At 40.0% G+C, this 17,324-nt stretch overlaps 1 protein-coding gene across 4 annotated transcripts in view; it reads right to left on the reverse strand.

Moving 5' to 3' along the window:
- Nucleotides 1–17,324, reverse strand: part of CPQ (carboxypeptidase Q) — a 529,074-nt gene that overhangs the window by 453,350 nt on the left and 58,400 nt on the right. The window lies entirely within an intron of this gene.

The raw sequence follows: 17,324 nt of genomic DNA on the forward strand, positions 1-17,324 counted from the left end.
AGAACTACCACATGATCCAACAATTCCACTTCTGGGTATTTATCTGAAAGAACTGAAATCAGAATCTCAAAGACATATCTGCATTCTCAGGTTCACTGCAGCATTTTTCACAATAGCCAAGATATGGAAACAAACTAAATGCCCATGGACAAATAAAATGTAGTATTTACGGTCAGTATAGTATTATTCAGTCTTATAAAAAAGGAAATCCTGCCATTTGCAACAATATAAATAAACCTGAAGGACATTCTACTAAGTGAAATAAGCTAGACACAGAAGAATAAATACTGCATGATCCTACTTATACGAGGACTCTAAACTAGTCAAACTCATAGGAGCAGAGTGTAGAACAGTGGTTACCAGGGCCTGGGAGGAGGGAGAAATGGGGCAATGTTGGTTCAAGGAGACCAAAAGTTTCAGTTATGCAAGGTGAGTAAGTCCTAGAGATCTACCGTACAAGCACAATTTAGTGCCCACAGTTAACAGTACTGTATTACATACTTAAAACTTTGTGGAGGAGTAGATCTAACGTTGTGTCACAGGGAAGGGAGGGAAGAAGGAAGAGGGGAAGGAGGGAGGTAGCGAGGGAGGAAGAGGAAAATTTGTAGGTGACAGATGTGTTTATGGCATTGACTGCACTGATGGTCTCACAGGTGTGTGCTGATCTCCAAACCCACCAAGCTGAGTACATTAAATATGTTCAGCTTTTGTATGTCAAAAAAGTTCTATGCACAAAAAGAGTACAGCAATCTCTGTCAAAATTAAATCTACAATTGCTACCTTTCTTCATCTTCTCACCCAGAAAATCATAGGATGTCTCAGGTGACCGAACCTCAGCACACATACTTGCTCAGCTTGTTAAAAGGAGTTGAAAGGGAGCCACCTGAGTTCCTTCCCCCAGAGGCGCCAATCCTGTTGGCCTGGGTGGAGTTCAGGAATCTCGACTTTTAACAAGCTCCCCACTAGTAGTTCTGAGACATGTGATCCACGCACCATCTTCGAAAAGAATCACTGATCTGGTACAACTGCCAGATGAGAAGGTTGAGGCCAGGGCAACAAGTCAAGAATATAATCTCAGGAAGTTTCAGAATTCAAGCCCTAGGTTCCCAATTCCCAAGAATCTTTACACTACACATCTCTGGTTGCCCCCAAACAATCCAAAGTCAGTGTGGGCAACTAGATGAAACCAGAATAACGTATACCTAAGAGTCACTGGGCCAAATTCCGAAAGTAAAAAACCTGAGGGGTGGCTTTAGTCTCACACATGCAGGTGACAGCACCTTCACCTCAGCGGGAGGCCCTCCTCAAAGTGTGTTCACATGCTGCTGCCGCTGCTGCTAAGTCGCTTCAGTCGTGTTCGACTCTGTGCGACCCCATAGACGGCAGCCCACCAGGCTCCGCCGTCCCTGGGATTCTCCAGGCAAGAACACTGGAGTGGCTTGCCATTTCCTTCTCCAATGCATGAAAGTGAAAAGTGAAAGTGAAGTCGCTCAGTCGTGTCCGACTCTTAGCGACCCCACGGACTGCAGCCCACCAGGCTCCTCCGTCCATGGGATTTTCCAGGCGAGACTACTGGAGTGGGGTGCCATCGCCTTCTCCGTTCACATGCTAGGAGGCTTTAATAGCCATTCCTCCTTCCATGCCTTGGGTAGCACTTGGCTGGCCCTTTGCAACAAGGAGCTCAGCAAATTGTAAATACCCCAAACTCCAGGTATCAGCCATGTCATATGACTTAAACACCAAGAGTCAGAAATTAGTGGGAAAGAGTTTGGAACTCAGCATCTAACTGTAAGAGCCAAGGGGCTAAAAGCCGCTAACACTGCTGCTACTATTTACAATTCATGACCTCCTTATGCCTCAGTTTCTTCACAAAAGACCTCAGTGAGACTTCTCCTACACCCCTCGGAGACCTCGTATAGGATGCAGGTAGTGGTGACGCTGCTTTTACACATTTTAAAAGGACTATCGAAAAAACAAAATCCTTTCTCATCTACTTCACCTGCCACTATTGGACACTTTGAGAGGTACAGGTACAAGCAGAAGCATAGGTCAATAGAAGCATCTGGAAGAAATTTGCTTTTGGCAAGACTTTAAAAGAAGAAGTGGTTACTGATGGAGTGGCAGTGAGGATAAAGAAAATAAGGTGGACAGAAGAAGAGACTACAGGACAGGCAGCCTGATAAAACTGCTGACAGAAACCAACTAATGTTTTTTTAATGGGCTCTTGGCCTTCACAAGGCAGAATGTACCAAGCAAGTAAGAAACAGAGGACAGACCTTTTTCCCCCCAGTTGTGGCTACTTACCAAAGGCCTATCTATAAAATAATATTTCATTTTTAAAACACTATATTTAAAAATAAGGTACTGCTTGATTGTTAACAGTTTTTCAAGTAAGGAGGTTGATGTTAAATGGAGTCTCTCAGCTCTTGCCTCTCTTGGCTCCAGCATGCCAAATTAATGAACCTTATGCTGCACTGGTGTTTTCACTCTATAAAATACACATGACTTGTTTTTCTCCTATCTAAACAGGCCAAGTCAACTTTCATCAAGTCATCATCAAATAACATTTCATTAAGCCACCACCTGTGCACATCATGTAACGCTGCGGCGAGTGAGCAGCCTGAGTGAGAAAGGACAGGTTCACGCTGCGGCTCCTCTCAAAAGGGAGGGAGAGTTTCGAGAGGCATACACTTGTTAAGCTTTGGCACAGTTTCAGTAAGATGATGGAAACTGAGCTAGATAAACCTTACCGGTCATCTAATCCAAGCATCTGTTCGATCAACTTCCCACTCAGAGTAAAACTCCCACTGCCACAGCCTTGATACATGACCACCTTCTCTCCGCTTGGAAATGTCCAAAGATGGGATGCTCACTTCCCCCAAACGGTAGGTCCTTAAGCTCTTGATCAAGTTTAGTTAAAAGACAGGTCTTCTTTTATTTGCTATTTACCTGTTCAACTCCCTGTGATATAACTTAATGAAAAAAACAAGGGTTGTAGAGCCATACAGGATTGAATACAATTCCCAGTTCTGCCATTTACCAGTTGTTCAACCTTGGGCATCTTCTCTAAGCTCTCTGATCCTCAGTTTCCCCACTATAAAATGAAAACAGTAACTCCCTACCTTAGTAGTTTGTTGTGTGAAGTAATTTATATGTGAAAAGTGCTTAGCAATGTATATGGAACTTAACAGCTGTTCAATGAACAAAGTATAATATTATTCCATTCATTTGTTCTAGCTCTGTCATTTGCTGCTAATGTTTTAATTCCTCTTTTATATGCATACGAGAGTTGTTCAAACATATGATGAAGGTGAACTTCTCCTTTCCTAACACCGGTGTTTAACTATCTCCAGTTCCTGCACTGTGTTCTGTTGCCATTTAATCCCGAGTCACTACCATGTTGGGGTCATAGGGATAATCCAACATAGGTGATTGAGTTATTCAGTGATGTGGAACATCTTTCAGCCAAAGACTGTGACACAATACAGACCAACACTTCAAATAATTACAAGATGGAAGAAATAAATCCAAATACAGGCATAACTCATTGTATTGTGCTTCACTTTTCTGTACCCCGCAGATACTGCATTTTTAAAAATCGAAGGTCTCTGGGAACCCTGCATCAAGTAAACTCTATCAGTACCATTTTCCCAACAGCATTTACTTACTTCACGTTCTGGTAATTCTCATAACACTTCAGATTTTTTCGTTATTATTTGTCATGGTGACCTGATAGTGACCTTTGAAGTCACGGTTATAATTGTTTTGGGACACCACAAACTGCACCTACATAAAATGACAAGCTTAGTAAATGTTGTGTGTGTTCTGACCACTCCAGACTCTCTCCCTTTCCTTGGGTCTAAGACACAGCAATATTGAAATTAGGCAAATTAGTAGCCCTACGATGGCCTCTAAGCATTTATTCGAGTAAAAGAAACAGCTGCACATCTCTTACTGTAAATCAAAAGCTAGAAATGGTTATCACACTTTGTGAGGAAGGCACATCAAAAGCCAAGAGAGACCAAAAGCTAGCCTCCTGAACCATACAGTCAGCCGAGCTGTGAATGAGTACAAAGGAAAAGTTCTTGAAAGAAATAAAAGTGCTACTCCAGTGAACATACCAATGACAGGAAAGTGAAATAGCCTTAGTGAAAAAAGAAGAAAGTCTGAGTGATCTGGATAGATCGGCCACACTTCCTTAAGCCAAAAACTAATCCGGAGCAAGACTCTAAATCTTGAATTCTGTGAAGACTGAGAGAGGTGATGAAGCTGCAGAAGAAAAGTGTGAAGCTAGCAGAGGTTGGTTCTTGAGCTTTATGGAAAGAAGCCATCTCTGTAACATAAAAGTACCAAGGCAAGCAGCAAGTACTGTTGTAGAAGCTACAGGAATTATCCAGAAGTTCTTGTTGAGATAATTAATGAAAGTGGCTACACTTAACAACAGATTTCCATATAGATGATGAAATAGCCTTCTCTAAGAAAAAGATGCCATCTGGGACTTGCATAGCTAGAGAAGAGAAGTCAGTGCCTCACTTAAAAGCTTCAGAGGACAGGCTGACTCTCTTGTTAGGGGCTAATGAAGCTGATGACTTGAAGCTGAATGAAGTTTAAATGACCATTTCAGAATTTCCAGAGCCCTTAAGAATTATGCTTAATTTATACTGCTTGAGCTCTATAAATGGAACAATAAAGCCTGGATGACAACACATCTGTTCACAATATGGCTTACTGAATATTTTAAGCCCACTGTTGAGACCTACTGGTCAGAAAAAAAAAGATCCCTTTCAAAATATTACTGCTCATTGACAACGCACCTGGTCATCCAACAGTTCTGATGGAGGTGTACAACGAGATTAATGTTGTTTTCATTTCTGCTAACACAACAACCATTCTGCAGCCCATGGATCAAGGAGTCATTTCCACTTTCAAGTCTTACTCTCTAAGAAATATATTTTGTAATGTTATAGCTTCCATGGATATTCCTCTGGTGGATCTAAGCAAAGTAAATTGAAAACCTTCTGGAAAGGATTACCACTTTAGATGCTATTAAGAACATTCATGATTCATGGAAAGAGGTCAAAATATCAACATTCAAAGAATTTGGAAGAAGTTGATTACAGTTCTCATGGAATGGCTTTGAGGGGCCCAAGACTTTAGTGGAGGAAGTAACTGCAGATGTGGTGGAAATAGCAAGAGAAACAGAGTTAGAAGTGGAGCCTGAAGATGTGAATAAATTGTTGGCAGTCTCAAGATAAAAGTTTCACAGGTGAGAAGCTGCTTCTTATGGGTGGGCAAAGGGGTTTCTTGAGATGGCATCTGTTCTTGGTGAAGATACTGTGAAGACTGTTGAAATGACAACAAAGAATTTAGAATATTACATCAACAAAGTTGATAAAGCAGGGGAAGGATTTGAGAGGACTGACTGCAATTTTGAAAGAAGTTCTACTGTCGGTAAAATTCTATCAAACAGCATTGTATGCTGCAGAGAAATCATTCCTAAAAGAAAGTGTCAAATATTGTCTTATTTTCAGAAATTGCTATGGCCACCCTAGCCTTCAAGCAACCACCACACCAACCTGATCAGTCAGTTGCCATCAACATTGAGGCAAGACCCTCCACCTGCAGGAAGGTTACCTAATGATGGGACTTCCCTGGTGGTTCAGTGGCTAAGACTCCGTGCTCCCGATGCAGGGCGCCCAGGTTCTCTCCTAGTCAGGGGAACTAGATCTCACACGCCTCAACTGAGAGTTCTCATGCTGCAGCGAAGACCCAGCACGCTACAACTAAAACCTGGCACAGCCAAATAAACAAATATTCAAAGGGAAAAAAGGATTACAACCTGATGAAGGCTCAGAAGACGGTCAGCATTTTTTAGCAATAAAGTAATTTTTAACTAAAATAGGTACATTGTTTTTTGTCATGGTTGTTTTTTAGGCTTTGCTTTCTTTTTTTCACTGTTTTTGGAGATATAACGTTAGTATCGCATATTTAACAGACCACAGTATGGTGTAAACCTAACTTTTATATACACTGGAAGGCCAAAAACTTCATGTGACCCATTTTATTGGGATATTTGCTTTATTGAGTGGTTTGGAATCAAACCCAAAATATCTCCAAGGTATGCCTGTATAACATTAATCACAATCAGTGTAAATGAACCTGACTGTCTGGTTAAAAGACAAATGTTGTCAGACTGGACTAAAAAATAAGATACAACTTTAAATTATTTGCAAGGGCCATATATAAGGCTTAACACAAATTTAATGTAAAGTTTATGAAAAAAATACATCAAACACAATAATCAAGAAAAAACTGGTAAAGCTATATCAATATCAGACAAAACAGATTTAAAGGCAAAAGGATTACTGATATAAAGATAATCATTAATAAAAATGTTCAGTTCACCAGGAATATGTAACAATTTTACATGTATATGCACTTAATCACATAGATTCAAAGGTATATAGAGAAAAAAGAGTCTGAACTAAAAAGAAAGTGTAAATCCACATAATAATGGAAGATTTTAATACACTCTCTCAGTAACTGACATACAAAATGATAACAACAACAAAATCAGTAAGGACACAAAAATCTGAACTACACAACCAACTCGATCTACTGAGAACCTATGATACAATGCATTCAACAACTTGAGAATATACATTCTTTTTAAGTACACATGGCTTATAAAAATTAACCACATTCCAGACCATAAAATAGATCTCAACAAATTTCAAATTCTCTTAGCTCACAATGTTATCTGAAAGTAAATAGTTAAATTAAGTATCAGTAGCAAGAAGAACTATAAAAGGAAATTATATGCTTGAAATTCAGAAACACACTTCTAAATTACCCAGAGGTTACAGAAGAATTAAAATTAGAAAATACATAGAACTGAAAGATAACAAAAATACTATTCATCAAAATAAATGAAATGAAGCTAAAGACAGATTCATAACTTTGGAATAATGTGGAGTATACTTAAATGAGATTTTAGAAAGCAGAACCATAAAGGAAAAGATTGGCTAATTTACTATATTAAAATTAATAATCCTGATTCATAAAAAGACCATAGAATGACTTAGGAGGTAAAAAGCAACAAACTGGGAGAAAACTAGCAATACAAATACCATCAAGCATTAGGACCTCGAATACAGAAAAATCTCAAAAAACCAATGAGGAAAAGATGAACAACCAAACAGAAAAAAGGCAAAAGTTATTTCAGAGAAAGGAAAACAGGAATGGTGAATTTTAAAAAATTAAAGGTTCATTAGATTTTCATTAGAAATCAGGAAACTATAAATTTAAATCATAAAACATCATTTACACCACAATACTGGCAAAAACACAAAAGTCTGATAAGTATGGCAGATAACATAGAGCAAACAAAGAATTCCTACACTCTGGAAAACAATCTGGAATTATATGGTCAATTTGAACATGCACATACCTATGACCTAGTAATTCTACAACCATGTGAGCTGGTATGAGGACAGGGGAGGTTGATGGTAAAAGTACACTTATTCTACAAAGCAAATTTGGTGATACTGTGGTCATTATCTCAATGCCCAGTGGAATTTTCCCAAATCTATCAGCAATTTGCCAAAGAAGTAGCTTCATAAAGGATATACCCTAAGACGTTCACAGGAAAACAGAAGCTAGAACACTGTAGTCATATCAACATGAGGTTCTACAACCTCAAGAAGCCTCCTAAAGCTACCAAACTGCTAGAAACAACAGGCTGAACCATTTACAGGTTCAGCTGGAATTTACTGAAGGCTTGCATATGCCAGGCCCAGGGCTGGTACTAAAGATACAAAGGTCATGAACAAAAGAGAGAGGGTGCTCTTTTATTGTGAATCTTACACTGGTCAACCCAGGTAATACACTAAAATTACACAAATAATCATAAAACTCTGATAAATATTGAAGGAGACATAGTGGTACTATGAAAACACACATTACATGTAGAATGGGAACCCAAGAGTTAAGGAAGAAAAGAAGGCAACCCAAGGAAGTCCTGTTTGACCTGGAATGGCAAAAATAAGTTAGCCAGGCAAAGAGAGAGGCAACAAGCCCTGAAAGTAAAAGTTGAAAAGTATGTGAAAGTCCTAGGAAGGAAGAGAGAAGCAATGCAAAATAAAGAAGGAAGGAATAGTAGATAGGTAGGACCCTCAGAGAGCCCTGTGGGCCACCAAAGGATTTTGGACTCTATCCTAAAAGCATGGGAGGTTGTTAGAAGATTTTCAGAGGGAGACAGGCCTGCTCAGACTTGCCTTTTCCAACACAGGTTGCAACATGGAGAATGGACTGGAGAACATCCAAAGTGGACGTGAGGAACCAGTTAGTGGCCACTGCGTTAATCCAGTTGGTAGCAGTCTCTCTAAAGAGGTGGTAGCAGAGACTGAGAGCTGAAGTCTGATTCTAGACGTATTTTGGAGGCAGAACCAACATCAGTCAGTGAAAGAGAGACTGGAGAAGATGGGCAAGGGGGTGGAGGAGATAAAGTATCACAAAGAACTCCCTTTCTGGCGTGGACAATTAGGCAGTGTTACTGAAACAATACGACTGCAGACAGCCGCGTGCATTGTAATTAGCAGCTCTTAGAGGCGCACAGTGCCCTACCTGTAAAAACACACAGAGCAAACCTGTCAGGGCCAATTACCAAAGTGGAGAACATCAGGGGAGATTTAGGAATAAAAGTCGTCAGTTTCGACAAACGTTTTTCACAAAGAATACAGTCTAGTTAAAACTAAACCTAAGCTCACAATTCAGTAGTCTTCTTACTCAGAAATTTTCCAAGTCTAAAAATAATATAGTCACTAGCTACATTTAGCTACTGAGCACTTGAAATGTGGCTACTGCAAATTGACATGTGCTATAAAATATAAAACTACATTCTAGATTTCAAAGACTATGTACAGAGGGGGGGAAAAAACAAGTATGAGATAGTTCACTTTCTATGTTGATTACACAGTGAAATAATATTTTACATTGGATTAAATAAAATATTTACTAAAAATGTATTTTACCTGTTTCTTTTTATTTTTTAATGTGGCTAAAACAAAATTCAAAATTAAGTATGGAGCTCACATGCTATTTCCATTGACCAGGGCTGTTCTAAGAACTATCTGAACCATGTATTCACTATTACCCATGTCTTCATTAAGTAACAATGGAGTGAAAAAGTTCGTTGTTAAAACTAGTGAAAGGGAAATAAAGATGTGTCTCACACTGAAAAGTCAGTATCATAATAAAGGGAGTCAGTTGTTAACTGAATGCAAAGGGAGGAATTGAAATCCCTATACTCTACAAGCTTCGCCTCTTCACCAGTACTGAGAATAGTCACAAGTGGGTGGAAATTGAGAGGTCACCAACTTCTTATCTTTGGTAGGAAGGGAGGGGACTTTAAAATGTCCTGGCAATGGGGAGGTATAACTAAAAGGGAATTTAGTGACATTAAGCTAAAATTTAAGTAAGCCCTATCTTTAACATCGGTTTGAAACATAAACCTTGCATTGAGATTTGAGGAAGTCTGTATAAATGACTGTACACCGTTCTGCCCCAGTCATTAAAATCTATACATGAAATCCTGGAAATGCCTTTGTTGACAGATGGATGCATTAGTTGGGGTTTATAGGGAACTACTCTTGAAATGTATACACTTACAGAAGGCTAAAACGCTGAGTCCTACCATTGATGTCACATAAAACTTAATCTGAGCTATCCTTATCAAATTCATTTCTCAGATAGCTCGTTAACACTGAGGCATTAAAAAAATAATAATTTTCTTGGGAAGGAGAAATGCTAAAAAAAAATAAATAAAATCTTCGCCTTGCAGGGGGTGCTCTTATAAGACACTGTGGGCAAGTACCCTGTGAACGCAGAGTCACATGGGGCCCCTACACAGAGCCTGGGTGTGAGCGGAGGTGTGCCAGACAGCAAGAGGGGATGGGAGGACAGCAGGAGACGGGGCCACCGGAGATGAGACCACAGCTCACAGTTTGCCAGAAACTGCCTTGGTTTCAATTTCAAATGACCAAAAGATTTTATCGTTCCAAATGAACATTTTCTACTTCTCACTTCTTAAAAGTGTTTTGTTTTTTTCCTCATCTGTCTGTTAAGAATGGAAATAAAAAATATACAACTACTACATTAAAATGGGTTAGCAACAACACTCACATATTTTGGATAATAACCTGCCAATAATTCAAAAAAAAAATTTTTTTTAACGGACTAAAGATAATCCACCGTGAGCCCACCAAACATCCTAATTGGCTCAAACACCTATTGTAACAGGATGCTATTCCTCCACTTAGTCAGACGCCAGAAATAAAAGAACTCTGAAGGTTCTTCATTGTGAGTGCTGAGGAAACTAGGAAAGCATTTTTCATTCTGTAGAGGTTGGGGGTGAGCAGGAAACACAATGTGGAAACCAATGCCAGCTTGTGAAAGATAAACAGGAAATACCACATTTAGCCATGTTGAGACTTGAAACGTTAGTTCAATGTCATTGAGATGGGGCCAAACCCGAAAGAGTTTTCTTTAAACAGATTTTAGACACATTTGATTTGTGTATTCTACTCAACATTATTCAATTACAGATCATCTAGTTTTGTAATTCTCCAAGCCTCTGACCTCCTTTGTCATCTTCCTGAACACCTCCAGCCATTTCACAACTTAACAAAAGTCTAGCTAGGAAGAAGGAGGAGGAGGAAGTTAAATTCATATCACCCAGTTACACTTCTCAGCATATACACAAGAAAAACGTGAGGTGTCTGTATTACCTGGGAGTTTTGTTTAACCATATTGGAACAGCAAAATAGGAAAGAATATGTTCATGTTTTTACATACTTGCTTAAAATTCCATTGTCATTAAAAAAAAAAAAGTTTCTTGAATCAAAAAAAATCCTCCCTCATCTATGAACCTACATCTCTGTCTGGTCCACAGAGAACTCCTTCCCATATCAAACTCCTAGCCCATCCATCACCACCATTTCTAGACCCTCCTGCTGCTTTCATTCTCATGAAAACAGGCTCGTGCCTGCTTCCCTCTCCAATGATTATTTCAGTTCATTCAATTTATGAAGTTACAAAGTATTTCCTGAGACATTTCATGGAAGCTCCTGGCTTCTCCATCATTCAACAGGAACAGCTCCTCCCCCACTCCATCTGTTCCCATGAGGCTACAAGTTAATCAGGAACTTTGGACCTGTCATGGATAGAGCCAATCTGTGTTCATCTGACAATGCAAGTACAATACGAAGGCAACTGAAGTTTCCTGGATTAAGCCAAACCATCAATTCCATGCCATAACACACCTGAAAGTTTACAGTGTCCTCAAGGAAAGCATGAAGTACCCAAGGAGCTAACCTCTATTGAGAGTACACAAGCTTATATCCAACTTTCTTGTTTATTAACAACTTGTGAGATAGGTATCATCTCTAATTAAAGAGATAAAGGAAATGAGGGTCAGAGAGTATAGGTGTAGTTGTCCAAAGTCACACAGTTAACAAGTAGCGTTTAAATCCAGATCTTGATGGCTAAAATCCAGTAAATTCTAGATCAGTGATGTTTTTGAATAGTCTTCCTCTTTGGCACTTAGTTCTATGAAGATGCTGCTATAGGAAGGAAATGAGAGCTTGGAAAAAGTTAGTAACGCAGATGGCAAATGGTGACCAATGAGCAAAATTTCACAAACACCTTAAGTAAAGAAAATCCACTATTATCTTTTTTTATGCATTAGAATTCCATACAGTTTAATGGAGGTGGGAAAGATGATTGAATGTCTTAAAAAAAAAAAATGTATATAGGGTCTATTGCTCTAGGTCAGTAGGTCTCAAACATAGATGCACATTAGAATCACCTGGGGAGTCTTTAAAAATCCTGTTATCATGGCCACATCTGAGATGGATTACATCAGAATTTCTGAGGGTGGGACCTAGGCATTTGTTGTTTTTAAATCTTCCCACTCGATACCATTCAAGTTTCAGATGCCCTGCGTAAGTTAAGAACGCTAATAAGGACTGAGTAGTTTTCCAAAACACCTTTAAGATCAGAAAGATTTTACAGCCTTTCTCACAACACCAGTCTTTGAGGGGGAGAGTAAAGAGGTGAGCTGGACCCTCTCACTGTTTGCCTCCCTGTACTACACTTCCTTCTTTGGCTGTGTTCTACTTCCCAAGCCTAATCTCCTAATGTCTGTCATCAGCTTCTCCCAAGACACTTCGTCCTCTGCAGTTGTCTATTCCAAATTTGGTTCCCTGCTACAACCAAGAGAGATGAGCAGACTTCAGGAGAGGAGAACAAACTCAAGCTGTTAGGCTACTGGTAATTTCCTATGGCCTTCTCATAGTTTTAGTTTCATCTTCCTGTCTCTTTATTTTAACTTGTTCTACTCAAGATATGGTATTCAAAACATATGTCGAATAGGATCATTATATCCTCAAGCTCTGTGCTAATGACCTAGCAAAAAGAAAAAACTTGCTGGTTCTTCCTGAAGGGACTATGGTGCTGTGTGTTCATCTGAGTCTATCAGCTCTGGCAGGAAGCAAAACACAGGCGCATGGTATACCCTACTGCCTTTTTAGTCTATCCTCCTTACTATCTGGGGCTGTCTGTGTACAGGGTCTCCCAACTGCTGCCAATCTTCAGACCAAAGGAGATGTTCAACATCAAATAAAGTATCAAAACCCATCCTGAAAAAGCAGACAAATTCAGGAAATGAGACATGGTGTAAGCCAACTGTCTCTTTAACAAGTCAATGTCATGTGTTCACACAAAGACACACACACCCATATAAAAGTAAGGATAATGAAGAACTGTTCTAAGCTCAAAGAGGCTTAAGAGACATCAGAATGAAATGAAATGCATTGGCCTTGATTAGATCCTGAACTGAACAAACCAGCTACAAAAGATACTTTGAAGACAAGTGAGAAATTTGAATATGGACAATGTATTATATGATATTAAGGAATTTTAGCTCATTTTAATAAAAGCAATAATAGTATATTGCACTGCAAGAAAGAGCCATATTTTTAGAGAAATATGTAGGGATGATAAATACTAGCAATAAAACAAAAATGATACAGCAAATGTGGTGAAATGTTGACAATTATTAAATCCAGATGATGTGTATATGGATATTCATTATTATATGCTATTTTGAAATTTTTCATAATAAAAAAGTTTTTAGAATTCTCATCCTTGAAAATTAGGTACAGTTAGAAAATACTGTTCTACCTATAATGAAAATTTTCATAGGAAAATGTTCAGGAAATGTAAAACCAGGATGTAAAAATATTCAGGATGTATAAGGCAGCAATAAGACAAGTGTCTCCAATCCTAGGCCCAATATGACTCTTTTCACCCTGGGTGAGCAAAGTGTTGCTTCAAGGTACATGCACATGTTGTTGCTATTTAGTCTCTAAGTTGTGTCCAACTCTTTGCAACCCCATGAACTGCAGCACACCAGGCTTCCCTGTCCTTCAGAATCTCCTGGAGTTGCCTCAAACTCATGCCCATTGAGTCAGTGATGCCATCCAACCATCTCAGTCTCTGTCACCCCCTTCTCCTGCGCTCAGTCTTTCCCAGCATCATGGTCTCTTCCAACAAATCGGCCAAAGTACTAGAGCTTCAGTTTCAGCATCAGTCCATCCAATGAATATTCAGGGTTGATTTCCTTTAGGATTGATTTCCTTTAGTACTGGTTTGATCTCCTTTCTGTCCAAGGGACAGTGTCTTCTCCAGCACTACAGTTTGAAAGTATCAATTCTTTGGCCCTCAGCCTTCTTTATGGTCCAACTCTCACATCCATACATGTCTACTTGAAAAACCATAGCTTTGAATACACAGACCTTTGCCAGCAAAATGATATCTCTGCTTTTTAATATGTTGTCTAGGTTTGTCATAGCTTTTCTTCCAAGGAGCAAGTGTCTTTAATTTCATGGCTACAGTCACCATCCACAGTGATTTGGGAGCCCAAGAAAATAAAATCTGTCACTTTTTTCCACTTTTTCCCCATCTGTTTGCCATGAAGTGACTGATGGGACTGGATGCACATGGCTTCATGCCTAACAAGGAATCACACAGAGCTCTTTGACACAGTCACAGAGCTCCATGGAGGTCCAGCTCCATCAGCTACGTTAGGACTCCCTGTCACTTCCCAGACTTCTTGGAAGTCTTTGGTTTCCACTGGTTTTTAAACTTGTGTGATGGGTATCACATCCTGTTGGGAGAGGTAATGTGATGCACATCTCCCTATATGTAGGTAATCTAAGTGCTGACTCCATCGGCAAATGACATGATACATCCAACAGGACATGTGCTTTGAGTTCTTTTTCCCCCAGTGATGAGAGATTTGCTTACTCTCTAATCCAGTCCTGCTTGGGCCTGAAGCCACACATCTGCCAGACTAGCTGAGCCAGGAATCCCTCCTTGAGCTGAGTTAAGAGACCTGTATAGGGTTGGAACACATAACCCTGTGCTCATTAGTACCTTGCTCTAATGAACTTTACTAGCTCAATCTCAGGGATGATACCCATAATCCCACACCTGGGAAACCAGCAAGGCTGACTCAGAAAATATGTCTGATTCGGATTCAAGAACAAAGAAGACACTGTGATTTATGAAGTGCTTTCTTGGTTTCCCAAGATAATACTGAACACATCCACCCTTAGAATGTGTCAAATAATCCCAAGGAAAGCAAAGGTTTTCTGTTTCAAGAAAGCTATGCTGAAAATGCTCAAAGGCTTAAAATCCACAAACCAAAAGATAGAGAAAGTCCTAAGGTGGTAGAAGGTTAAACGTCTTTTCATGAATAAAAAAAAAAAAACTGCTCTTTAGCCCACCAATCTATTAGGATAAGAGGAAGGAATCCAATTTTCTAATTAAATTGAAGTCACCTGATTCACATTAGAGCACAATTAAGCAGAGAAACCCTAAAATGCAAAAAATATTTGAGTCACTGAAAAATAAAATGCTGGTATCTTTTAGACTTTTTCAACAGCTAAAAAAAATATCCTTCCATTTGACATTTCCCTTCTACCAAAATTATCAAAACAAGTCAGGACTCCAAAGCACCAGCATTTTGGTAGAAGAACTTCAGGCAAGCAGTAAGGCTAAGTACTCAGACATTGCACTGCGTGTTCTCAGTATCAGATGACTTGGAAGCCAACATTAACTAGACAGCCATTGCAACGAAGTATCACCCCAAGGGGTAGGTGACACCCTGGCAGAAACAGCAGGAGAGGGGCAGAGACCAGGCAGCAGCCAAAGCAAAAGGCAGACAAGCCAGACTTTGAGGCAAAGTTTACAAATGGGCTTCCCTGGTGGCTCAGATGGTAAAGCATCTACCTGCAATGCAGGAGGCCTGGGTTCGATCCCTGGGTTGGGAAGATCCCCCGGAGAAGGCGATGGCAACCCACTCCAATATTCTTACCTGGAAAATTCCATGGATTGAGGAGCCTGGTGGGCTACAATCCACGGGGTCGCAAAGAGGCGGGCACGACTGAGTGATTTTGCTTTCACTTTCTTTTACAAATGAGTGATCTGTGTGCTGCAGCCAGGTCAGATATATTTTGCTTGGCCTGCACAGTATTTTTCCAAATATCAAATCAATTAGTGACATTAAAAGGTCAAGAGACTTCATATAGAAATCTGGATTTCTACTTTTTTTTCTGGAAAAATCAGAAGACCTGCGAGCAGCCCCATGAGAAGCGGCTAACCAGTCACCAGGTTGGCCTAGTCCCACTACTCCTGACAATGTCAGGCTACTCCTCAGTCACTCCTTAGTGTCCCCATCCTGGAGCAAATAAGCATCACCAGGTGAACGCGTCACCCTGGTTCAAGGAGCCCCAGCTGCCAAAGGTGAGAAAAGGTCATGTGTCTGGAAGCCACTGAGTCTTGTGAGTTACCTTTTTACAATATTTAGCCACAGCTTGTCACATTTTGAAACCAAAAAGCTAGGTGAGATGAAAAACAACCATCAGGATTCAAGTAGCTAGAGAAAGCTACTGAGAAAGCTGCTTCTGGCAGCACTGCAGAACACGGCAGAGACTAGCTCTGAACAGGCATGAACAGTGTTTTTATACCCACGTCAGGAGCGGGAACTGCTCACCAGACCAATTCAAAATTCTGTCCTGTAGATGCCAAGTGAGTGAGTGAAAGTTGCTGAGTCGTGTCCAGCTCCTTGTGACCCCATAGACTGTAGCTCAGCAGGCTCTCCTCTGTCCATGGGATTCTCCAGGCAAGAATACTGGAGTGGCTTGCCATTCCCTTCTCCAGGGGATCTTCCCAAACCAGGGATCAAACCCGGAGATGCCATAAGCAGTGATTTTCACTCTTCAAGGCTACTACAAAGGTGCCCATATAGAGAGGAGAGATGGATAATAAAACAGGGACCAGGAGAAAGGGATCCAGAGCTAGTCCTCTTAAATCACAACAGCTCCCTTGATGTATTTTATAAATAGAGCTGCCTCCTAAGACTTCATTTGTTGGAAAGAGTTTCTTGCTTATAACAAACAGAATGGTGGTGGAGAACTTAAAAGCCACCCCTCTAAATTATAGCACCCAATTAATAGGATAAGTTTTCAGCCTACAGATTTTCTTCAACTTTCTCAACCTGGGGTTAGGTCATGAAAAATCCATTGTAAACTGAAAATATCTTAAGTCAAAATGCAATTAAGACATCTAACCTACCAAACAAACAGCTTAGCCTAATCTACCTTAAGCATGCTCATAACACTTACATTAGCCCAGAGTTGTGCACAATCGTCTAACACAAAGCCTATTTTATACGAAAGTGCTGAATATCTCATGTAATTTTTTGAATATTACACTGAAGTACTATACCATATTGTTCCCAGACAAACACAAGAGCTGTCTGGGAATAGAATGGTTGTAAGAATATGGATTGTTTCAGTTCAGTTCAGTCACTCAGTCATGTCTGACTCTTTGCGACCCCATGGACTACAGCACACCAGGCTTCCCTGTTCATCACCAACTCCCGGAGCTTGCTCAAACTCATGTCCATCAAATCGGTGATGCCATCCAACCATCTCATTCTCTGTTATCCCTTTCTCCTCCTGCCTTCAATCTTGGCCAGCATCAGGAATTTTCTAATGAGTCATTTCTTCACATCAGGTGGCCAAAGTATTGGAGCTTCAGTTTCAGCATCAGTCCTTCCAATGAATATTCAGGACTGATTTCCTTTAGGATTGACTGGTTTGATATCCTTGCAGTCCAAGAGACTCTCGAGAGTCTTCTCCAACACCACAGTGCAAAAGCATCAATTCTTTGGCACTCAGCTGTTTTTATGATCCAAC

This window comes from Cervus elaphus, chromosome 21 (genome assembly GCF_910594005.1).
Source record: "Cervus elaphus chromosome 21, mCerEla1.1, whole genome shotgun sequence".
Taxonomy (NCBI): domain Eukaryota; kingdom Metazoa; phylum Chordata; class Mammalia; order Artiodactyla; family Cervidae; genus Cervus; species Cervus elaphus.